Source organism: Pipistrellus kuhlii, unplaced genomic scaffold (assembly GCF_014108245.1).
Source record: "Pipistrellus kuhlii isolate mPipKuh1 unplaced genomic scaffold, mPipKuh1.p scaffold_m20_p_2, whole genome shotgun sequence".
In the NCBI taxonomy this organism is placed as follows: Eukaryota; Metazoa; Chordata; class Mammalia; order Chiroptera; family Vespertilionidae; genus Pipistrellus; species Pipistrellus kuhlii.
This window is the reverse complement of record NW_023425515.1, coordinates 27,697,382-27,723,546: the sequence shown is the minus strand read 5'-3', so window position 1 is coordinate 27,723,546 and position 26,165 is coordinate 27,697,382. Positions and strand designations below refer to the sequence as shown.

General features: G+C 38.4%; 1 protein-coding gene and 1 long non-coding RNA gene across 12 annotated transcripts in view; both read right to left on the bottom strand.

The window, feature by feature from the left end:
• The window catches only part of FNDC3B (fibronectin type III domain containing 3B), a 321,193-nt gene that overhangs the window by 100,240 nt on the left and 194,788 nt on the right, over nucleotides 1–26,165 (bottom strand). The window lies entirely within an intron of this gene.
• LOC123652604 lies at nucleotides 21,186–24,187 on the bottom strand. The gene is made up of 2 exons (XR_006742041.1): nucleotides 22,576–24,187; nucleotides 21,186–22,352 (listed from the first exon to the last, which is right to left on the bottom strand). It is a non-coding gene; the product is annotated as an uncharacterized LOC123652604 (long non-coding RNA).

Sequence of the window (26,165 nt, the reverse complement as noted above, 5' to 3'; positions counted from 1 at the left end):
AGTCTAGTAACCATATCTGTCATTGTACGAAGTTTGACTATATTCCCTGTACTGTGCATTACATCATCCCATGGCTTACTTATTTTATAACTCAAAATTTATACCTCATAATCTCCTTTACCTTTTTTGCCCAGTTAGTAAATATTTTAAACTTTGTGGGCCACATATAGGCCTGCCAAATTCTTCTTTGTTTCTATGAACATTTAAAATGTAATAGCCATCTTGTGAAAAGTTCACAAGATCATGCTACAGGACAGGCTGCAGTTTTCTGACACCTACTGTAGGACATGCTCACCATTTAGCCCACAGCACCAAGCACAATCCCTGAAGAATCAGAGCTCAATAGATACTTGTTGGCTAAATCAGTAAACCAAGCCTACATAAAGGAAATAAGAACATCTAGTTGATACTACCCTAAACTGCAAAAAGATCAGTTCTTCATTTTTCCCCTCATGACATTCTGTTGAGAACATGATTACCATTGTTTTGATGAGAAAAATAAATGAGCTAGTAGCACTATGATATTTTTTAAAATTACAAAAGAAAACTCATATTCAAAAGACCAAATGTCACAAACTCATTTGTAATCCTGTATTATGTTAAGGTATAGATAATAATGGATCATACCCAAAAGTCAAAGGAGTTTATACCATCACATTTTCTGGAAACTCCTACCAAGGAAACCATAAATCTTATGTATCTTAGAAGTAAACTGTTGGGGTGGGGGGAAGCAGAGTTATAATAAAGAACCGCTTCAGTTAAAAACAAAACTTTCTCAATCACCAGTTATTCTAGAACTTGTAAGTCCCAGGGCTTCAAACCCACACATAGCTAGATATACCCAAACAGCTAGCTGAAAGAGGTCACTGGCTGCTTCTGTGCGACTGACAGTGAAAGTGTCCTAGAAGAACAAGAAGCCAGACACTAGCCTTGAGTAACAAAGATTAAGCCTAGGACAGAGATGATCAGCTATTCAAGAAAGAAGGGAAGAATTATAGAGCTCTGCAAAAGAAGAATTCTCAGGCCCATGTACTAGATATAGGGCATGAAGGAAGAAAGGAAAGAAGAGAGATAAAAATCAGAGATCCTTCCCCAGAGCCAGCTTTCAAACAAAGATGTCAGAAGAAATAGTTATGCTTTGGACAGAAAAAGAAACATGGAACAGGTTGGATTAGAAGAGGAAAAAAATCTGTATAATACCAAAAAGAATGGGTTTCAGACAAGAGCCAGGAATACAAGCAAAAAGTCCTGACTGAGATAAAAACAACCCCCAGAATGAGGTCATGACCTTTCTTGTCTGTCTTACTATAATAATGAAAGCTGACACTGCTGAGCACCTAGGTATGAGCTTGTGCATGCACCACCATCCTGCTCATTTTTACATAATTTTTGCAAGACGGACATTCTCTGCCCCATTTGACAGCAGCAGGCAGGACTGAAGTCTACTCAGCACATCTCCAGCACTGAACACAATAGCTGAAGGTGTCTTTGTTGACTGGGGAATGAGGATGAGCAACTAATGAGGAAACTGAGGCTCAAGAAGCAGATGTGTTTTCCCAAGAACCACAAGCATAGTATAAGGTCCCAAAGCAAATTAAACCTTTGACTGAATCATGGCAAAGTAGGAGAGTCCTGGGAGTCATGAGGCAGAAGACATGGGTTAAGACCAGTAGAGTGTTTGATGGAGGTGAACTGGAGAAACAGAGGTAGCAGCAAAGACCCTCTAAGTTCCATGAGACAGTTGTGCTGTTGGCTGTTTTTAAAGTCTGAAAAAGCTGTTAAATTAATAAAGCAAAGGCCCTTGGACCTGGGGAGAAGTTTTGTGAAAAAAGGAAGAATAAGAAAATTGGGCCATGAATGAAGAGAAAAGAAAGGATTCTGAGAAGATAAAAAGTAAAAAGAGCAGGTGGGGGAGGAAAGGTAGTGACAGGAGAATCACTACTCAATTATCTCAGCAGAAATGCCACATCAAAGCCAGACTGGATTGGTTCCTTAAGGTTCTAAATGGTGAATGTGGAGAGAGAAGAGAAAAATGCATTCCCACCACACATATTTAATACTTTTCCATTTGTGCTGCCACAGACTTAAGAGAAAAAAGTAAATAAATGCCAGGCACACAATTTGCACAGACAAGAGTGAAAATAAAACCTGTTTAACTGAGCTAAAGCAACAGTTACCACATATAAAATAAACTCTTGTATGAAAGCTAACACTCTGGTGTGAAAATGCCAAAATTCACAACTCTGCTAGGTTAACTCAGACCTCAGCCTAGCTTTCCTAAATAACTGAGTTAACTCAGACCTCAGCCTAGCTCTCCCTATGCAATATTTAGCTGTGCCAGGAGTCATCTTTGAATTATTATCACCCTTTTCATAAAACAATTTCAGAGCCCAACTGCACAGAGCATATTTCAGAGTATGTTTCTGCTTGCTCACATGCTTTCTTTTTCTGTTTCTGTGTCTCTAACACTTTCCCTCCCTCCCTCCCTCCCTCCCTCCCTCCCTCCCTCCTTCCCTCTATACTGAGAGAGGAGAAAAATAATAGTTAATCCCCTTAGAAAAACCAAAACAATATTTCTGATAATTTGTCTTGTGGATATCTTTTTATCAAGAACTGTTTGTTTTTGTTTTCCTTCCCCTTAAAAAACTTCTATGTGGCAAATTAATAAAATATTGTCCTAGAAGAGGCAGAAATGCATGGTTCAGGTGCAAGGTTCTCTTTCTTTATTATCAGGCTTGTCTTCTTCTCTTTGGTTTGCTACAACAAATATATTAATCCCAGAGGGAAATCTTACAGGCCAACTTTGTATTTCTTTCTCCTGGCATTCAAGCTACCATGAAATTCAAACAGATTAAAAACCATTTTCCATCTATTTCAGTTGGGTTTGTGACCCCAGCAGAAGTGGATGGATAAGACAACCCGCCCTTTACATCGCTCTCGTTGCTATTTGAAAGCCTGTTCCTCACAGTGAAGATGGTGCTAGTCAGTGAAAACAGGATACAGGGAACTCTCTGAGCTCTGAGCAGCGAAGGCATTTTGTTTGACAGATATAAACACATGTGGGGGTAGGTAATTTCCTGGAAAGGAGGTAAGATGGAAGTCTCCAGTTCAAACAAGCCCCACTGGGTTGAGAATCACCCTATTAAGAAATATTTTTAAAAAAGGGGGTAAGGGGGAAATTCAGCTCAGTGACTTAAATCTTTCTCCCCTTAAAAGCAAATCTCCTTCTAAGAAATAAAACATTTATAGCAAAGGGAAAGTTAAAATACACAAGGAAGGAAAATATATTTAAAAGAAATAAAGGAAAACAACAACAACAACAACAACAACAACAAAAAACAGTCCACACACAGAGAGAATATATGTCATGTGAAATTTAAACTTTCCACAAATAATGGTTTTTATGTTTGCTCTAAAAAAGAACAGTAAGTTCAGACTGTTTGAATAACCGTGAGGTCTAAACTAATTAAAATATCCCTTTTTATATACACAATTTAGTTCTTTGGTTTGTCTCACATTTTTTCCTTCTTAGAAAAGAACTACAGCTAGACACTTAGCTGCTTACTATAGAATGTATTTAGGGTTGGACTGGCCCCTTCATTCCAGTGGGATGACATCAGCATTACTTCCCTGTATAACATTCTGTCTAGCTCTCATCTACAAGGCTCATTACAGATATGCCCAGAATATACTTTCTCAGATTTTGCCAAGGAGCTGATTTAGCTAATCTCTTTAACAAATTATGTGTAATAAATTAGGGGTGTGGAAAACATGCAACTTTTGGTCATGCTCATTTGGGGATAAGAGGTTTAAAATAAATAGCAAACACTCAACATAAAAACTACTAAGCAAACAGAGATAACCACTTTTAGAAGAAGAAGAAAAAAAGAATGACTGGATAATAAGCTGAATATCCAATTAATACCTACAAATGCTGATGAGAATAAATGAGGATGAAGGAAGACAGATTAAAAATACTCATTGAATTGCTTTAGTGATTATGATCCACATTTAATGGTGCTAAATACAAATATTAAAAATGTGGAAAATCACAAGGAATAAATTTGTAAAATATAAGGGCAATGCAGTTATCCCCAAGGTGCCTAGTCCAGAAATATCTTCAGATGTCAATCATCCTGATGCTAAAAATATGAAGACGAGCATCTCCAGCCATTTAGCTGGTTAAGTGGTTACTCTATTTGAAATTCTGAAAGATAGCAGAGAGAATACCAGACTCTAAACACTAAAAAGAACGCGGCAGGCAGGTACATATATGTGGTGGAAAGTTGCCTTCTAGTTTAGAAAAATATTTTCAAGAGTAACTTGGGTTGCAAACAGATTCTGGAACCTTAAAGAAAGGAGAGATAGATTCCTTTTGCAGGTGGAGTGCATGGCTGGACAGGAGGATGGCCAGAGAATGTAAATGGGACAAGGGGGGTAATTTCCTCTGAGCTTTTGTTGTTATTTCTGGAACTCAGTAGAAAGAATTCTTTTCTTCTCCGGCCCAAGATTTGGTAACATTCACATTAATCAACCTGTAGGCACAAAGGGTCCCTTCAAGCAAAAGTGTCTTACACTTGAGGTATAAATATTTTAATCCCTAAGTGCTAGGTCTGTGTCCATAATAAGAAGGGTGAGCACCAGATATGATACCCTTGTTGATTCCCAGGTCAACCAAAAGTTTATTTCTTAGCTGCCTTCTGGGATATCAACTAAACTGGGTTCTACTTGAAATACTAGAAGATTCTATATTCATTTCTGTCAAATTCTCTAAGAAAAATTCTTGTGTTTACTTCACAAGGCAAAAATCATAGATATGCATGTAACTGGACAAAAAGCAGCTAGCATTTTTAAGAACATCCAATTAAACGGAGATGAAAACTGCACAAGAAATGAATAAAGTACCAGGTAGATGTGTTTGCCTGGCAAGCTCAACTCCAGCACCCGTTCTTCCCTTTCTTCTTTCTGCATGTTTGAGCCATCTTACTGGCTGGCTGCGCCCTAACCTGTGCCAGATATAGCTCTTTTATTTTGGGGGAAGGCTCAACTCCATGATTATCCGGCAAAAGCTGGTACCCTCCCTGGGTGTGTAACAGGAAGGCAATTGCTTAAATACAGGATAGAATGACTTCCAAAGGTAATTAAAGTTTATACACTACTTTCTGCATTGGCATCTATAAACATTTCCGCAAAATGTTTTTTCATTAAGGCTTGGCATGTCACAATGAAACTTTTCAAGTAGCATATTCAATACTTTTCCAAGACTGTGTCAACTGACAGAATTCAGAAAGCATAATTTTGTAACACATTAAATATGAAAGAGAATTTTAATATTTATACCACCTATACAGAAAGTTTTGTTGTTGTTGTTTTTTGGTTTTTTTTTTTATCCACACCTGGGGTATTTCCTTCCAATAATTTCTAGATAGAGTGGAAAGGAGGGAAGAGGGGGAGAGAGAGAGATCTAACACTGATAGAATACAACCTAATTCACATTACATATTACAATTTCCTCACTTGTTCTACTGTTTCCTCTAATACTTTTAATGCCTCTTCTCCCCACATCCAGGGTCTAATTAAGGAACACGTTGCATTACTTATCTGGTTTCATTAGTCTCCTTTAATCTAAAACAGAAATCCCTTGTATTTATTATCTTCCTAAGGCTGATATTTTTGAAGAGTCTAGACCAGTTTCCGTATGGCCAACACCACTATATGGATTATGTGTCTATTTCCTCATAATTAAATTCAGGATAAAATTTTTTGGCAAAAATTCTTTATAGATGCACTTCCCATCCCATCACATGAGGAAGCACACAGTGCCAGTTTGAACCTTCTGGTGATGCTCAGCACTTTGATCTAATCACTTGGCTGCAGTGTTGCATAGCACATCCCTCTTTCGCATGATGATTATAGTAGACACTGCTGATCTTTGCCTGAAGATGCTGTATTAATAGTTGGTAATGTTGCTAATTTTATCATTCCTTCTATGTTTTTCAGTTCTCTCTCCCACTTTATTAACTCATTGATTCTTCTTTTAAGTTCAATGAAATTTGTAATACCCCAGTGCCATTATTCTTTTATATGCTAAAATTGTCCCAATTGTAGCTAGTGGGAAGCCCTTTAAGCTGTTTTCTATGCTTCTTTGTACACTTCCTTGAGACTTTTGCTTTGAACACCTGCTAAACATTTTGGCTTAAGGTCAACTTGGCCAACAATAAGAAAATGTGTAGTCCTTTAGATGCATGAAGAAGAATTTAGCCTAAACTACCCAAATATTTTACTTAAATGTGTCTAGAAAGAAAAATAAATCTAAATATTTCTGATTTCTCTATCTTTCAGAAATTAAAGTTAAAAAAAAAAAAAAAGCAAACCAATAAACCAAGAACCATCTTAAATGACACTTTAATATATAGCAAAATTGAACTCTATAAACTTAAAAATGAACCCTGGCAAACTTGAAGTAGAAAAGCATAAAACACATTCGGCTCTTCTTGGGGATTGTGTAATTTCTGCTCTCAATTTAATCTGGCCATGTTTCATTTCTTATCCCTCCTAATCAACATTTCCCTTTAAAAAACAGATAATCAAAAGAGACAGCACCATCTGCTCCAATCCAAAAAAAAAAAAAAAAAAAAAAAAAGAAAAAAAAAGGACTGGGTGCTAAATGCATCAAAATGAGAAATAAACGAAAATGAAAAGATAGTCTGGGCCACCAAGCAGGGAATGCCTATATGGAGGGTGCTATTGATGACAGAATTTTTCTTCCAAATTAGGACCCCTGTCTTAGGACCAGATAGCCCACAAATCCAAGGTCAATGTGAAAGAAGTCACGACTTATTTTCAAGGAAATTACATCAAATTACATCAAATTTTGCATATGTATTGATCTTGCTGCCTCAGTTTAACTCTTTGATAAAGTTAAATTGTTTGAAATTTAAATTATTTTGTTTTCTGTATAAAATAAAGGACTTTTCTGAGCCACACAGCTGGCATCTCCATTGTCTAAATGGGATGCCTTTCTTGTTCAAAACATGATAGTCACAGGCCTGAAGAATATCTTTTGCACATATATTTTAAAAATGCAGTTAAATGGTCTAAGAACTAAAATATTACATTTATAACCAAAACCAGCTCTATAAGTAACTGTTATACCAGCTATTTCAAAGTCTGCAAATGACAAATCATTCTCACCTGGTCTCCATCTCCTAACAGCTGAGGTTTACAACCTCTGAAACATATTCGATAGCTCATCATGCCCATAGGGGGACCCATAAGAAGAATCAGCTATTTGAGTCATGGACCAAACTGGACAATAAATAAAAATGCCCAAGAGAAAAATATAAAAGATAGGTACGGAAAAACAAACAAACAAACAAACAAACAAAAACCAGAAGAGATGTCCCCCTAGTGTTGGAGGGGGTGGCATGAAAAAGGAATGAGTGATAGAGACAAAAAGATTCCAAATATGGCTCTCACAATTACATTAAAATTGGCAATTTCTCATCTAGGTAATCGATTTTAATTTGCTGATTATAATAAATTTTCTATTATAAAACACCATAATGTAAGAGGTTAATTTGTGACAAACCTTAAGTGACCCAAGGGTAGAAGATAGTACAGAATATGCACATATCTATCCCTCCCCCTCCTGGTCCGGCTGATTTCTCACCCTTCATGCCTCTGCGGAGAGCCTGTTTCTCCTTAACACACAAACCTTCTCTCCATATTTAAGTATACATCCCATGGCATGTTCCAGTTCAGAGGGCAAAGGTTAGCTTTGTGAGCACAGGAATCATGTCTGTGCTGGGTGCCATTGATTCCCCAGAGCCTAGTTCAACGCTTGGCTTAGAAACTTCTGTTGAGGGTCTGACTGAATAAATGCTGAGAAACACTGTCCACAAATGCACATACTATTCTTTCAGTCTCTAAGTATTTAGAAACAAGAAATATACATCATACAAGAAAGTTGTAAAAGAAGACATCTTTATAGATCACAATATTACATTAAAAAATACATATGACAAAACTGTGTCCCAAATCTGTAGGTCTATATTTTTGCATAGGAAACTAGTGTGCACCTAGTAAGTAAATTCAGAAGAACCCTGAATTTGTTATGAATCAGGAGTATTTCTACAGCTAAAGATAACAGTCTGCCTAGCTAAAACTCTCAATAAAGCCATTACCATTGCTGTGACGATAAAACTGCAACTAAGCACATTACTAATTAAGCAACGGAAAATTCTTGGATTTCTCTCTGGACAGTATCCTGGAGAAGAATAGAGCATTTTATCTATTAGTTAGCACTAATTTTATTTTATCTGCCAAACACTAATTTTATTTCAGAAAATTAAATCGAAACGCAAGTTGTTTTTAAAGGCCTTAGTTCTGTTTAGCCAAGTTAGTTGTTTTCCAGCTTTCCTGTTCTATAATAGTTTTTTTGTGTGCACAAATCATGCATTTCTAAAGAACCATTTGAGATGACTCTATTATGCCTATTTAGCAATTAGTTACTCAGCCAAATAGAAAAGTTTGACCTGCAAAAGTATTTGCAAGTCTCCCTTTTTTGCAGTCTTAATGCATGCTTCCAACTGCCCTGACTACCCTCTTTCCTTTCTGCTTAGGAGTATGTGACCGTCTGGTTGCTTTTCTTCCCATAATTAACAGTCCTCCAATTGCAATCCCAGTGAATGAAAAGCTCAGCATTTTCCATTGAGGGATCTCATTCTTTGCATTGCTCTCTATCTCAGGCCCACAAAGTCCGACTTGGCTCTACGGCAGACTCAGTCTGTGGCTTACCACCTGTAGCAAGCATCTAGCAGTTGACACTTTTGAGTAAAGATTGCTATTTGCTCAAACTTTAACTTCCAAGCAAGTCTACTGATCCTTGAACAAAAGATTAATTTAGATTTCTTTACTCCTGCTGGTAATTAGCAATTTAACTTATCCATTCCTACTAAAACTTCATCTCATTTCTGTAGAGTAAAATATATTATCTTTTCACTTGCAAATTTAACATAAGGAATGAAAAACACAGGTGAATCTTAAGTTTTGGTTTTAAAAAAGAAGGGTGATTTTTCTCCCCTATCAATCTGTCCATTGGTATAAAATTTTATTAAATTGTTTGAATACTCAGAGTTATTCAAAGGCTCATAAACTATGATATAATAAAATCATTTATAATTAGATAGCCCTCTGTAAGGCCTTGTTATTGGCTAGTTTTCCTCTAAAAATCCAAGTACTGAAGTGCTAACCCTAGTAACTCAGCATGTGACTGTCTTTGAGATAGTGTCTTTCAGAGGTGATTAAGTTAAAATGAGGTCATTAGGGTGGGACCTAACCCAATATGACTAATGTATTTTGTAAAAGGAGGAAATTTGGACAAATAAATACAGAGGGAAGATGATGTGAAGATACAGAGACAAGGTGGCCATCTACAAGCTAAGGAGAGGAACCGGGAACAGATCCCTCCCTCACAGCCCTCAGAAGAAGCCAAATGCACAGACACTTTGATCTGAGACTTCTAGTCCCCAGATCTGTGAGACAATAAATATCTGTTTAAGCCATCCAGTTTGTGGCACTTTGTTATGGCAGCCCTTATAATACAAATATGTATCATTCATATGCAAACATATATTTGGTATTATTTTTTCCATTTACTAGATATGATTCCTAGAAACTAGAGATTTTAAGAATTTGGTCAAGATCACATAGGCAAATCTAAAAGAACACAATAACTCTAGGTCTTCTGATTCCCAGTCTATTTCTTCTTAGAGGACTTCGAAAACATCCTCTCATGCTGCCAACCATATATCCAAGAGGAACATGAGAAGGCTGGGGAGAACAATTTTACTTAAGCAAGATAAACACATCTACCAGCTTGAAGGCATAACTAGACCACTTGGTTCAGTACAAAATAATTACACTGGAAGTTAAAATGTGTTTATACTACTGCTTCCATAAGAGGTCATATCCAATTACAGAGGGCCGATTTAGAAGGCCAAAAAGAAGCTACTGAAAATCATTTGAAAAGCTGATCCAAAAAAAGACCATGATAATTCTACAGACTATTTCATGCCAACGCATCAGCAACACAGCACCCCCTCCTCTGTATAGACATATATCATTCAGGATGTTTTGAGCCTAGAACACTATTATGCAGTAATTGCTTCCAAAACACATGTTACAATATTTTTGCAGCTGACTGTGGCTTTAGAGAAGCAGCACACACTGGTTCCAAAAGAACAGAGACTACGTATGACCGTAAACTACAGCTGTTTGCTGTGTGCCACCCCCTGAAATATCTGTGTGTTGTTTTCTTCCCTATCCGCTAGTAAAGAGTCTCCAGACTAAACTTACAGCTCCCACTATTTTTCCTTATCTCCAGACACTCAGCATTAGCTCCAAAGTAGAGCAGCCATTTTTCTGAAGTCTTTCACTAAGGATAAAAAAGTGCTAAGCTGTCTAGTGGACACCAATTCTGCCCTTAGATAAAGTAATGACTACTGAAGTCTAGATTAATATCTTTGTATGTAGTAGAAAGAAGTTCCTAATTTGACCTTCTATTATAGCCAGTGAGCAAAAGTCTCACAAACGTTTTGTTTTGTGGAAGAAATACCAATCGACCAAAGAGTGTGGCCCAGGCCTGTGCTTCTGCGGAGGCTAACAATTGCTCTATGCAAGTGTAAGGCCCCCGATTTTTATAATAAGCCAGAACAAACAAAGAAGAGAACACGGGAAGTGGGGGGTTGAGGGGTCTGTGATTAGACAGCAAAGCAGATGAAGGCAGCTGGTCCATGTGACTTGTCTGACTACATGCATGACAAAAATTTTGAGGGAATTGACACACAGAAAAGGAGCTGAGGAAACAATTCAAGAGTTTCTCTAAACAGCAGATAGTTTAACTGTTGAACTGTAATTACTGTGAACTAGTCTTCTCCATAATTACACTGCATTATTAGTACTGTCATCAACTAGTCTCATTTTGAATGAAATGTAAAAGTCTTATTTTCTCTTTCCTGTCTACTGAGCTTCTCTTAAGTACGTTATAAATAGTGGTTACTAAAATGCAAACGAGTAAGAAACTACATGATCAGAATTATAAATGATGCCATCTAAGTGACAGACCACTCATCAGGTACAATAATTAAAGTATCACATTTGAGCAGCGTTATATTCCAGCAGGATGAAGTGAAATGAGCTAGAGAAAAAGTAAATAGGCTTTGTGCAGATTTGGGTTCATAGCCACCTAAGATTGTGAAATTATAAGCATTCCATCTGCTCACCAGCTGTGGTCCCTAATCCTCTTTAATAACTTCAGCCTGCACGACTCCATGAGAATCCAGGCGTCTTCCAAATTTCACTTTACATTAGCTGCCAGGATTGATTTTTAGACACCAGTCTCCAGTGAAAGCAGCATAAAGTTGATTTCGCTGGCAGGTGTTAATTTTCAGAAGAGTGAAAGGAAGTGGGAAGAGAGACTAAGAAAGGGAAGAAAGAAATGAAGAAGGTTCCGAGATCATCACATTGAGTGTTTAGGGTTCTACACTCTCCAGCAAAGCCCAAATGCTCAAAATAAGAGCATGTGCCTGGAATGTAAAATAAAATATTCCCTAAAACTTGTAAAAGGCAACATCTAAAAAAATTTATGCCCAGTTGTGTTTAGAATGAAGTTGTGAATTCTGTAGCAGCCAGTCCTTTTCTCCACTGAGATCCATAAACTCTGCCTTTTGGTCGCCAACAAGAGACAAGGACCTGGCGCTAGGAACTATTCCCCACAGTCACAAAGCTCAGCTGCCTTTTCCTTAAGGGAGTTAAAGCAGTTTCTAGCTATCTACATCCCATCCTTATACAGTCATTGTAGAGCAGAAGAGAAGGAATGATTTCTTTATGACTTTGGAGCCTGGCGACAACCTGGTTTCCAGGCAAACGCAGGCTTGTAATACCTCCTGTGTTTACAATATCTTAGTTCAAACTGAAGAATTGTTTTTAGAAAAAGCTGGAACTGAAGGTCTTTGTTTAAACCCATTGGTGATCTGAACCCTAGGGTCAATATCCTAAGGGCTAGGAGTGGCTTCCTACTCAGACGTCTTCTACCAGAGCAGGCTTGCCTCCTGGGCTACATGTCACAGAGGCTCCCTTTCCCAGAAGGCTATTATCAGAGAGCTCTCTGAACTAAGATGGCAGAGTCACCCTCGTTTCAAAATGTCAGGAAACTACTATCTAGGAGGGAATGTTTTCACCTATAGATGGAATCACCATCAGTGATTCTCAAAGTAGAACCTGTTATTCTGTCTCTCATTTTATTAATATTTGGAAGGTGATGGATCCCCACCTTTTTTTTTTTTCCTGGTGCAGACTTGAAGTTTCCTTAAGAACTACCTCCTAAGAACTAGTGACCAGTGGAGGTGGCCCTGTCTGGAAGACCCATGTGGGAGCAAGTGGCCAGACAGTCAAGTTCCACAATGTTTTCCTACAATTAATTCAACAGAAGAAGAACATGCAAAACCATTCTGAGTGCCAAAGGTGCTGAGTAATATAAATGTTATTATATCATATTTAAAAGATGCTTTAATAAAAGTGCTAAGAGAATCAGACCACTAAGAGTTGATGCCTGAAAAACATCCCAAACGATGGAAGAAATCAATAGCTTAAAACACATGGTTGAATCAGTTTCTGTATTAAAGTATGTTTTAATATTCCAAAATGTTTTGATGGCCATGCAGTCTAGAGCATCCGAGTGAAGTTTCAATCCCTGTGAATTATGTGAAACTCAATGTAAACTGGATAGGGAAAACACACAGCACACTTCCAGCGAAGGTAAGAGCTAATGGTAGTAGAAAGAAGAATGGATTGCCACAGTGACTGCAACCAGCAGAAGAGGCTCATTCTCACTGAAATAAAGTGGGGGAGCATTGATGACAGTTTATTACATTTATTTGGCAGAAAGGAAATATAAGACTTCATTTATAGGGAAAGGCCTTCCTCTGTGGGGATGAAATAGGCTTAGCATAAAATTCTTACCTGGCTGTGCAGTTCCTCAAAAAAGCATTTTGTGCTTCATGCTGTGCAATTTCTGGCACATGAACCGCATAATAAACTATCTGGTAACTCGTTCCAACTGTAATTGGAATTCTGTATTTTAACCCAAGTCTTATAAAATGAAAAATTTTAAGTAAAAAACAAAATTCAGCATTTCTTATTATCTATCAAAGATGTTTGGAAGTCCCTTTGAGCTCTGCACTTGAACTTCTGACTCCAATCTGTTTCCTATACATTCAAGGTGTGAACTCTAGTGGGAGAATAGAGACAATATACACACACATGAAACAAACATGCTAAGGTCAGCTAGTGGGGGGTGCCAAGAAGAATATGTTTTCAAGGGTGATGTGATAGAGTGAGTAGTCAGGGAAGGCCTTTCTGACTCTGAAGCATTTGGGCTACTCCAAGAAGAATGAGGAGCAAGAGAACTTTCAAGGCAGCAGAAGCAGAATGAGCAAAGGCCATGGGGCAGGAAGGACCTGGCAGGCTAGAATACTAGAAAGGAAGCTCTGTGTCTGCAGCCCGGAGAACCGGAGCAGGGCTGAAGGAGCTGGGGTGGGGTAGCATAGCAGTCAGTTGGTGCAGAATGCTGAAAGCGGGCTCAAGAGTCTGTACTTTATGCTAAGTTCAAAAGGAAAACACACAGTGTTTTAACAAGATCCCATGGCTACTATGTGGAAAATGAACTGTAAAGGAACCAAAGTTAAAGAAGACAGACTAGCTCAAGGAAAAAAATCCCTATGCCAGTGCACGTGCACGCACAGATTAAAAACGAAGTATAAAGAAAAGCTTTGTACCTTCTCAATTTTGCTGTGAACCTAAAATTGCTCTAAAAAAACCACAGAACTTCAAAAAAAGAAAAAGCAGCACTACAATACTGGAAATTTAGAAAGTCACATTTAACAAAATGTGTTTTAGATATACAGCTATTACTACTTACTTTGCAATAATCAAAGTGATTTTCTAGACCTATACGAAAAGCAAGGGTTTACAGCCTACGTGCTCTGCAGTCTGAAGAATCCAGAACAGAGAGAAAGTTGTGAATCATGATATGCAGGCATCACTGTAGTCTGAAGTCATCCTTATTTTGAATGCTGCTGATCAGAGATATATTGCAGTGTAGAGAGTAACATCACTCTAGACAGCAAGTAATACCAAAAGCGGTAAGTCATATGCTCTACATTTAAGATTTCAACATATTTCCATGAATGTTGATACAAAAAAGCCAAATTCTACTAAGTGGAAAACGTATTTCAGTCTCCAGAGCTGTCCTCAAATAGTAAAACAATTTACCAGACATACTTAAATAAGTTTTTCCCAAACTCCTTTATTTTTCTCATTTAAATTGGTTCCAAAAGGTACTGGCAGGACATAGTATATGCTGTGAGTGATTGATACTCTTATGGAAAAAGCAGGTAAGGAGCTAAAACTAAAGACTTATAACTATGCACAATGTTCAAAGGCCTAAATAGACAGACGTCATGTTTCAAATTTATTGAAAATAAGATTGGAGAAGCTATTCCAGAGCGGTAATGTGACTTGGTCCCCTCAGCCTCTCTTGCCCCTTATGAAGGTCCTAGCAATACCACAGCTAGGACATCTGATAGAGCTTGAACCCGGCTCCAAGGAAGACTCGTGTTACTGGACTGGAATGTCATCCTCCATTTCTTAAATTCCCATTTACAGACTGTCATGCACTGGTACCTCTGTCTTCTGTCATGGATAACCTATATCATCTTGGTTGATACTATATAATCCAGTTGAGTTGTCAGGTTTGGCCAACATTTTTTTCTCCTTTAATTTTCTTATTTCTTCATGTACACACTCTGGTTTTGTACCTCAACTTCATTACTCTCATCAACCCTTTGTTTCAGGACTCCTTGTAACTATAGTCCAAGGAAAGTTTTGAAACTCTCAGCAGGTACATAGTTCTGACTATTATGTTCAATGATTTGCTGAAATTTAAACTATAAAGTTACATACTTAACTTTGATATAAATTTCCTACCAATTTCATAGAATCATAGAATTCTGGAGGAGTAAAGAATCTTAACTGATTTCAAATACTATCACGTATACAGTTGAAATCTTCTGTCTTTGTACTTTAGTCCAAAAACTTACCCAAGGGTAAAAATAAAGGAAATCTATGGGACACAATTTCATTACATCAGGCAATAATTATTAAAAACATAGCAAAGCAGATAAAAGGGCTTTAGAATTTATCACGTTTATGACACCTTGGTGTCCATAAAACTCATCTCCAAAATTTAACCAATTATTAGACCTCACTTGGTTGACAGCTATCAAGGAAAGGATATGTGTAATCAATCTACAGCACTGGCTATCCAGGCAATGGCTAATAGTATCAGCTCTTAGGGAATTTTCTTGGAGTAATTCTAGAACAATTAACCATTAATTATTACAGGATCACTAGATTCATTAAGAATGAATTACTTTCAATTTTCAAAATTGAAAAGCTTTGTGAGTCTTATCGCATGCTAGGTAAAAGCTCTCTTAGTTTCCTCTTTGAAGATAATATGTTGCAAATTAGGCTCCTTTCACTTCTTTTTAGGAAATACCATTAACTCCACTATTCATCTCTTAGAAGGAATTACACAGAGCCTGATATTTAACTTCCACTAAATATATCCTATCAATACATATTTACATGTATGTACACACCCAAGTCCACGACACATTTCCAGAGTGAAAGTGAACTGTTACAGGAGTCAACTGGCTTACCTCAATTAGCTTCATTGACTGTGCCAAGATTTCCCAGATGCAAACTGCTACTATAGAGGAGGTAGTTGTGCTTACTGATTCTTGGCCAATGTTACTATTAGGGACAGGTATTCAGTGTTGCTATTGTATTTTTTATTAACTAACTCACAGAAAAGCCTGTGGTGGACACTGAAGGTGAGGTAATGCAGCAATCAGACCTAAACATTATGTAGAAGAGTGGACAGGCTTTGGCTAGATTGGGAATACTGAAGAGCTGTAGTAGGCTGAAAATGACCCCAAGCCCCAGAACCTGTGAATGTGACCTAACACGCAAGTCTATGGACATTAAGAATGATCAAGAATGACATGGGCAAATTATCCAGGATGATCACAGTTGCCTTACATGAAATCACATGAATTCTTCCAAGGAAGCAGATCGGGCACACTCAGAGGAGAAAGCAATGTGAAGATGGAGCCACAGGGATCTGAAGATGCTGGTATTGAAGACAGAGATGATGCAGCCACAACAGAGGAGGGAAGAGGTGAGAACAGTCTTCCCTGGGGCTTGTGGAGGGAGCCTGACCATGCGGACACCTTGATTTCTGCCCGGAGACACGGATTTTGAAGTTTTGGCTTCCAAACTGTATTCTCCAGATTCTCTCCAGAACTATGAAAACTAGTTAAAGAACAACTTTTGTTGTTTAAATCACTGACTGTGTGGCCATCTGTGGGTCACAGCTTATCATGGACAGCAGTAATTTCAGTATGAATAGAGAGCAAAGAAAGTCAAACCAAAGTAAATGAACTGAGTTCCTACTGTGTGCCAGGCCCATGCTAGAGTTTATCATAAACTTTTATTTTTAATCCATTCTTCTACTAATACAGATCTGAAATTTGCTACTGAATTTTCGGGGTCTGACAGTGACTAGGTCACCACATTGCCTTGTCCCAGATTTAGCAGAGGGATAACCAAGATTGAGAATGTGGACATTTACCACTGTTCAAATGTAGTTTTCTAGTCACAGAAATTAATGCCAATCTTTTCTTTTGATGTTCTGTTTTTCTCATCTTGTGCATTAAAATGGTTCAAAATACTGAGGGAACATCTGCTCACACAGGGTAGCAAAAAGACAGATAATATGCTTTCCAATGAGCCTAATAAGAGAATGTTCTTTTGGGAACAGAAATTAGGTACACTGTCCATAAATCTAGGCCTGAAAATATTCCCTGAAGACTTATGAAACTGGATAAAACTGAAAAATTACACACAAGTTTCCACAAAATATCTAATTCTCAAATGCCTCAAATTCTCTTAAAAAAAGTAATTTTCCAGGAAGAAAAACCACCACCTAAATAAAGTATAATGAACATAATTGTCACCTATGAATACCACTTGTCTGGGAATGGTTTATTTTCCATCTTGTGTCTCATTCACCAGCATTAATCAATATGACTCTAGCCACCATTTCAAGTAAACATCTTGGACAATGTAACCTTCATTTTATTCCTTGGTAATTTTATAAAAATCCAGTATATATCCTGCCTTACACATATGACTGACCCCCTGCTCCCACAAAATATCACCTTTGATATGCTACCTACAAAAATAACCTATCAACGGATGAATCACGGCATTCCCTGGTGTTCACTGCTTTATCTTACTCTTTCGTGACATTGAAAGGAGATTTGAGGGTGGGCGCAGGGAGTCAACAGGTAAAAAACAGAACAGACATATATGTGATATAGGCACTTTTCAATTATCAGTCACTTTGGGGATCTGGAATACTAGGTTGGATCATATAAAATTTCTAATATTCAACTGTTTTTTAATGTAAAAAAAAGCCAGCAGTTTCCTATGAACCTACTCAATATTATGAATCAACCCTATAGATAATTTCTAAGCATCAATTTAATTTTAAGGTCCTTATACACCAAATCTTTACCAAAGCTATTAACAGCAATACTATGGACACATTCTCCCTTAGGCTCTAATCCAGGGGCTGGCTACCTGCTAGTGAGGAGATTACTGAAGATAATTAACATGGCAAAATGGATGAGAAGGAAGGAAATGGAAATAAGAAGACACAGGTGATCTACCAAGTGGATTATACTCCTTTACAGAAAGACCATGAACTTATCTAAGTGCTACCTTTTCCCTCAGAGGCACTCAATGACCTTGCAACATTGTTTTAAAGTACAATAGAAGCAAGTCTTGAACCTTTCTCCTTCAAAAGTAAGTGGTTCGAAAGCTATGATAAGAACCTAGTTCTAAAAACATCCTTCTCACCTATCATTTCCTACTTCCTTTCCCAGCCAAAAATCAAAACAAAAATAAAAATATCCCAGTAGTAAATGAAAAATGAATGAGTAAATAAAAAGTTCTTGATTTTAAAAATCCATTCATAGTATTAGCCAGTTATAAGGGGTGCAGAAGAGAAATCACATAATTTAAAAATGCAAGGAAAAAAGTATAAAATAGGAGAAAAAGGGCAATGGGTGAGAATTCTAATTTCTGGTACAAAACATCTCACAGATTATCAAGTTCAAAAAGCAAAAGTTCTGAAAGCTTAAGTACAAAGGCTAATATTTGAAAGATCACTGTATTTTCTATTCCAACTATGGGTGGCATGACACAGAATAGTATCCAACTGCCCTGAAATTATTTCAAAGAAATGATACAGAAAATAGGTATGTATCACACTGTAGAATCAGGTAAATCATTAGGAAATTTTACTGATTCTACAATGTATGTATGCATAATACCTAAAAGACAGACTTTCCCGTACAAAATACTAATCAGTAGTGCCTCTCAAACTTAATATAGTTTTGCCCTTATGGATGGCATTCTAGATGATTCTGAGACTACTACATCCAGATAGTGAAATCCATGAAGAATAATCCTATAAAATAAAAAAGTAATATGCAAATTGACCCTCATGCCCTCACACAAGATGGCCACCCCCATGTGGTCAAAGATGGCAGACAGGGGAGGGTAGTTATGGCAATCAGGCCTCCAGGGGAAGGAAGTTGAGGGCAACCAGGCCTGCAGAGGAGAGCAGTTAGGGGTGACAAGACTGGCAGGGGAAGGCAGTTGAGGGTGACCAGGCCTGCAGGGGAGGGCAGTTGTGGTCAATCTGGCTGACAGGGAGCAGTTAGGTGTCAACCAGGCTGGCAGAGGAGTGGTTAGGGGCAATCAGGCTGGCAGGCAAGTGAGCGATTGGGAACCAGCAGTCCTGGATTTTGAGAGGGATCCCAGATTGAAGTGGGTGGAGGCTGGGCTGAAGAACCTTCCCTCCCACACCCTCCTTCCCCCAGTGCACGAATTTTTGTTCATCGGCCCTCAAGTAGTCTATAAAATGGAAATCTTCAGTGACATCAAAATACAGTTTCAAATAAAAAACTGCCTACAACCCAATTCAAGCTATCGTCTATCCCACAGATGATAATGTGAGTAGTAATATTAATGGTATCACTGTGTTTTAAAAGGTTAAAAAGAGCTGGGACCGGTTTGGCTCAGTGGATAGAGCATCGGCCTGCGGACTGAAAGGTCCCAGGTTCAATTCCGGTCGAGGGCCTGTACCTTGGTTGCGGGCACATCCCCAGTAGGGGGTGTGTAGGAGGCAGCTGATCGATGATTCTCTCTCATTGATGTTTCTAACTCTCTCTCCCTCTCTCTTCCTCTCTGTGAAAAATCAATAAAATATATTTAAAAAATAAATAAAAGGTTAAAAAGAGAAAACCTGGTAGCTGAAGAATTATGGCACCAATAACCATTTTTTCACTTGAGCAACACATGATTTAACCAGTTTTCAAGAGTGCTGATATCTTATGGAGTTCCTTGAAGCAACATTCCACCAATAGATAAATCTTCCTGAAAGACTAAATATTATTTTTTTAATGTGCTTGGCAAGATACTGAAATAGTTTTGAGGAACTCAGTGAACTAAAAATATGGCAGTTTCTTCATTCCTCTTGGTTTTAAGGATCTTACCGTTCCATAAAATAATGTGTCTTTTCAAATAATAGGGAAAAAGAGGTCAATCTAAGTTTACCGTGTGACTTAAGAGTAGCAGTAATAAATGCACTTGTGATTCTAAAAAAAAAAAATTGTTGGTAGTGCTAGTTCTTCCTCTCACTTCCTCATGCTGTTCTGATGAGCTAGTTCTAGTCAGTACACAAAGCAAAGCTTGGCACATAATTGAAATGCCATCAATATTCCTCTATTATATGTGAAGGTAAAGTAAAAATGAACTTCCTTTTGTCTCTTCAGAAAAGACTGCATTTTAAAGCAGCTTCAGATTGTAAGAGGACCTAAAAATAATCATGGCATCTTCAATTAAAGCAGGCTGGCATTAACAAAGGCACAGTGATCAGGGGTAAAGGTAAATCCTTTACTTGTTCTTAATTTTTAAGCTAAAATTAAAAATTAGGAAAGATTTCTAAATTTCAGCTTTTAAGATTATCAAAACTCTAAAACATCATTTGATCACTATTCAAAAACCCAGTATCTCAATATCGTGTGCTGCTAACTCATTTCAAAGTTCTTCATAAGACTGCATTATTTTTGGACTTTTAAAAAATTCTATTTTTCTGGAAATGGCAGAGCAAAGGCTATAATAAAATGTTTATAGAATTTTAACATTAGATTTAAGTAAAATGCATACATCTGAAATATATGTATCATAATTTATATTGTTTTGTAACATTTAATATATATGATCTTTGAACGCATAATAATCTGGCCACTGTGTGTGTGTGTGTGTGTACATTATTAAAAAATATATAGAGGCCCGGTGCATGAATTTGTGCATGGGTGGAGTCCGGTCAGATAGGCTAGAAGGAGAAGACATGGGTGGTTGGTCAGCTTGCCTGCTGGTCGAAATCCTGGTTGAGGGGACAATTTGCATATTCGCCTTTTATTATATAGGATATACACTGAGTGGCCAGATTATTATGTGTTCAGAGATCATAATAATCTGGCCATTCAGTATATGTTATGTACATACATATATATGTTTATATATTTATACAGATTTCTTTGCATAGATCTATCCAGAATGATACCATCCTTTAACTTTTATATATCTTAGTCTCCTGTGAGAAACACTGAAGTGAAATGGGTCACTTTTTTTTAAGACTGCATTTTTAATTTGCTTATCAAGTCATTGTTCACCGGCAGTGGAAGTTCTACCAGCCCAGTAGGAAGACATAGTGTTGGGAAAGTCCAAGTAGGAAGAGTGAGAGTTTATTCACATGGAAATTTGCTCATAGTGGAGCAGCTATCAAAAGGACTCATGGATTACAATAGGGCAAAAGGCTTTCCTTCTCTGCATTCCACTTCTCAGAAAATGTTAGCCTAGTGGGAGGAATGGAATACATAAAAATAGAACATGAAACCTCTCTTTTTTTCTGCCTCTTGTTTTTCCCCAAATTATCTTTATTCTACAGTCCATCTTATCGTCCCTGCCCACTGTGTCTGTTCCTTTCATTCTAGTTGTTTTCCCATTTCGCCACTTCCTTTTATTTCAATGTGCCATTCCTCTGGAGCCCTACTCATTTTTCTCCTGCCTCCTTATTTTCCAGTCTTCCTGAACCATCACAATTCCCTTCTGTGCTTGGAGCAAACCATCCCACCACTATCACCGAGTCCTTCCTGACCCTTTCTGGCACAACACCTACACGGAAAGACCCATTCTTCTCATGAAGTTGGCAAGGAGTAGTTATGATCTTAACATTTTTTCAAAATGTAAATTCAACACCAGAGAAAAAAGAGGAAATTTTATAGTCAACTACAAGGGCATTTACACTCTTTGTTTGTAAAGAGTAAATAATAAGTAATGAGCTAGCATTTCTCCTATTTCCAAGGCCCTTTTCCATTTCATACCTGTGTTCTCTGCTCAATTAATATAATTTCAAAGTCTTATTACAGCACCTAAAGTTGAAACAGGTAATATAGTCTGCTACACTGTGGTGTGTTCGGTTGGGCAAATTAAATTTAAAATAAAGCCAAGGCTAGTCATGGCAGGAAGGATGATATGTAATTAGCACATCTGTAATACTGACTATAATTGTCACATTACAATACACTAATCCTACAAAACCCAAGATATAACTCCCCGCCTCTACATACACCAGTTCTATGTAGGGATCCTAAAGGATCATTCCACAGAAGGAGATCCAGTGACAAGTCAATGTTGACATAATAGGGAGAAAGTAACCAAATTTACAGCACAAATGCTGAGACTAGTTCAGATGGACTATTCACAGAAATGGTTTCCGACTCTACACATCGTGGTAGCCAGCTTCTGTGGTGCCATCTTCTCTTCCCCACCCACCCCACCCCTTGAACATCCTCTCCTGATAGTCACACTTCTGTGTAGACACCTCCCACAATGTGTCAACAGACACAGCAGACATGTTCTGTGACTAATGCAATATGACCAATAGGATATGGAAGTGATAAAGTATGATTTCCGAGATGCAAGTGTTAATCTTTGAAATTCAGTGTGCTTCCTACTTAGTGTATGCACCTGGATTAACTAACTGTCCCTATAGCAAGTAATATGAGTATTAGCAAAGGACTACAATTCACCTAAGTCATTGGTCGGAAAACTGCAGCTCTCAAGCCACATGCGGCTTTTTGGCCTCTTGAGCATGGCTCTTCCACAAAATACGACATGCGGGTGCGCATGTAGAGTGCAATTGAAACTTCGTGGCCCAGACACAGAGGTTAGTTTTCGGCTCTCAAAAGAAATTTCAATTGTTGTACTGTTGGTTCTTGGCTCTGTTGACTAATGAGTCTGCTCACCACTGACCTAAGTCATTTCCAGCTAACCAGCTCCCACTCACCTTTCCCCAATACTTCTAATATTGAGCAAAGTAATTTAAAGCAGTCAATATGTTGAGCAGATTAAAAAACAGAATCAGGTTCTCCTCTTCAACCTCACAAGAGAACTCAGCCCAGAGAGGAGACAGAGAAACGACGAGGAAAGAGGGCTGAATTTTATCCTTGCTGAGAATTCATCAGATTGTTTGTGGGTAGTAGCCATAGCCAAGAGAATTTTTTTTGGTCTAGACGCCCCTTGTAATCCCTTCATATCTCAAGTCCTTGGCACTCAAGGTTACTCAGCATGACCCAGACTGCAGGATGTCTTGCCTCTCAGCACTCTGGGGTGTGCTCAGAGGCTGTGTGTACTGTTAACATGATCCCAGGAGGCAGTTCTCGTAAGTAGAAAAATGTTATGGCCTTTCACCACACTCTGACATTTTTAAAGTACTTAGTCTTAGTAAGAGTCTGAAACAGTATTAAGAGCTCACGATAGCCCTCTGAAATATAGGCTATTAATTACCTCCATTTTATATGTACGTGAAGAAACTGAAGCTTTGGGAGACTGACTATTTTCCCAAAGGCACACAACTCACAAGTGGCAGAGTTGGAACTAAATGCAAGGTTCCCACTAGTAAGCTATTTTGCTTCTAGCAGGGCACATTTGTGATGCCGACCTCTGGCCCAGTTAAATTCAGAAGTCAACTTAGCTAAATGAGAGAAAGACATACAAAAGTTTCAATTCAACAAAATTGAAGGTTATATATGTACCAGAAACAAACCATATCATCACTTACATCTGATGTTTAAAGGATTCTTTGGAATTATATGTAGTTTACCAACATGGGTTCTGATGTCATCTAAATGACTCTGTGATCAGTTCCCAAGAAAGTAAAAAGGCAGAGAAAATAATATGGGTTCACAGAGTTAAGTACTACATATGGTAGAAACTAATCAAAACTCTGCCCTCAGTCTTCTGGTGAACATTCATTTCGAAAGGAAATGCAAAGAATTTTTTCACGTTTGCTCTTTAACATATAAATGAAAAATATTAAGCTTCAAGTATGATTTAATGAATTAAGTCTTCTTAAATTGACATGACAAAACGTCTCATCTTGAAAATATAATTTAGTAACATCTTTAAAACTTTCCAGACTGCAAAATAAATATAAGGGAATGAGCAAAAAGATAGGGTAAGTGATGTAACTTGATAAAGACAACTATACACACCACTGGTTAGCAACATTCGCGCCACTACAGTTTCCTTTTTGTTGAGCCAAAGATTTTCTTGCGCACTATTAAAGTCAACACCTCTCTCACACTGGGGTCTTACAGAACAAGAGTTATTTACAGTTTAATGTCTCTGGCTCAGGCCCTAAGGGGGATGGCCAGGTCAGAATGCGCATGTCAAAGAGCAGCATGCACCTTCCAGAAACAGCTTCTGTCTCCAAGCCTGTCCTTTCCCATCCCACAGGTGGGCAGCTGCTCCAGGCCTGAAGCCACGCAGAGGCCTCCACGACTGGGGACCCATGGGTCTGGCAGCTTACATTTAAAACAGAAGTGAGGCCAAAACAGGTTTGGCTCAGTGGACAGAGTGTCGGCCTGCGGACTGAAAGGTCCCAGGTTCAATTCCGGTCAAGGGCATGTACCTTGGTTGCGGCCACATCCCCCCAGTGGGGGTGTGCAAGAGGCAGCTGATGGATGTTTCCCTCTCATCGATGTTTCTAACTCTCTATCCCTCTCTCTTCCTCTCTGTAAAAAAACTCAGTAAAATATATTTAAAAATAAATAAATAAAATAGGAGTGAGGATGTTAAATGCGCAGATTCTTACCAAAAAGAATGTTTCTTGCATTTGGCTCCTGGGGCCTACATTATCTTTTTTAAAAAAGAAAAAGTTATTTGGGCTTGTTTGGACTATTTTCACTTTTCGGACTGTACTTGGCAGAAAGAGGAGTGAATTCCACGGATGTGAGCTCACTTCTAAGTTTTTTCATGTTTTCTTGATAGGTTTGCCATGCTTAGGAGACCTCTGCAGCTGCAGACAGGTGAAAACACACACGGTTTATCATCACCAAAGACCTGGGACATGAAGCACTCATTAAAATCTACCGAAAAATTGTACATTTTCAAATGAGTGGTGAGCAAGCACACACTGGAGGAGGAAACAGAACCCTGCCCCATCCACACCCTCTCTTCCCAAAGCCCCTGGCGGAGCCTGCAGGGGGGATGTGCACCTGCGCTGGAAAGGGTGCACGTGAGAGGAGAGGGCCCTTCGGTGGTGTGAAAGCCTCGCTGAGGAACTTACTTTAAGCAGAAAAGCACCAGTGTTCTCTCTTACAGACAGCCAGCACCGAAAGGGATTCCAAAACAAAATCTGCCTGGACTCCCAACATTCCAGACCTTATTAACAGGAGGCTCGTCCTTGCGAACAAAGGAAACACTGTCAGCCCTGCACAGGTGGATGCAGCCACCCCCGCCAGAGCCCGCACGTCCAAAGAGGGCAGGCTCCAAGGTCTGTCCACAATCTCAGACCTTACTACAGTCACTCTTATCAGCAGAACGCATAAACGTTCCTGCTCATTCTCAGTAAACAGCTACTGGGGGGCACATTCTGGTTTCTAAAAAATGGTAGAAAAATACAGAAACAGGAAAAAAGTGTCAGGACCTTCTGGGAAGGGATTGGAATACAAAAATCTGATAGAAATAAAAAATACAGCTCCGGTCAGAAGGCAATTTGTGATCTCTGAAGAAGAAAAGTGCAAGAGTAATGCTTTTGTCACCGGCTTTCAGTGTTACAATCAGAAATTATGACTCTATGTGGTGGAATTTCATCTGAAGTGTAACTGAATCTTTGGATTCTCAACAATTCCAAAGGTCAGATGCCAAAGTATGCTGTATCCTCATTTCTTCTATATTTGGAATTCTTACCATTTTGTCTCAAATTTTCCCACACGTCCCTGTGAGTTCTAAAGGTCTTCGCATAAGCTGCTATCTATATGCTGGCAACTGAAATGGGGCTCTCTCCCCACCAGTGGATGTTCATAAAGTTTTGATTTTTCACTCTGACTTTACATAATCATTTCTATAGTAGAAAACTTTCCTCTCCTTTCTGAGGGTACATGACAAAGGGGCTACAACTCTGGTTGAAAATAAGGGAATTTCAGTTACAAACCTACATCCCACTCGGTAACTTCCTTAATAAATGCTTTGGTTTTTACCAAGGATAAAATGGAAGGAATAAGACTTCCCTCTCAATAAAGACAACAAGAACTTCTTTAGCCTCTGTGATGAAAGGCAATAGGATAATTTTAACTGGGTTTTGGCCACAGAACAGGCAAGGCCCAGCTCTTGCACAACAATCTGCACAAGGACAACATTTTCCATTCCTGTCCTGAACACCCATGGACTTGGTGCCCGAGCTCTGATCCAAAATCAAATGCTGGAAAAGGAAAAAATTCTTGAAGTATTTCCCCCTAACTAGTCCGCATTATTATGCCCCAGGAAGACAGGCAGGCTTCACAGAGGAGGTGCTCTCTGAGCTGGTTCTTGGAAAACTGAGAGTTTGCTAGGCAGAGGGA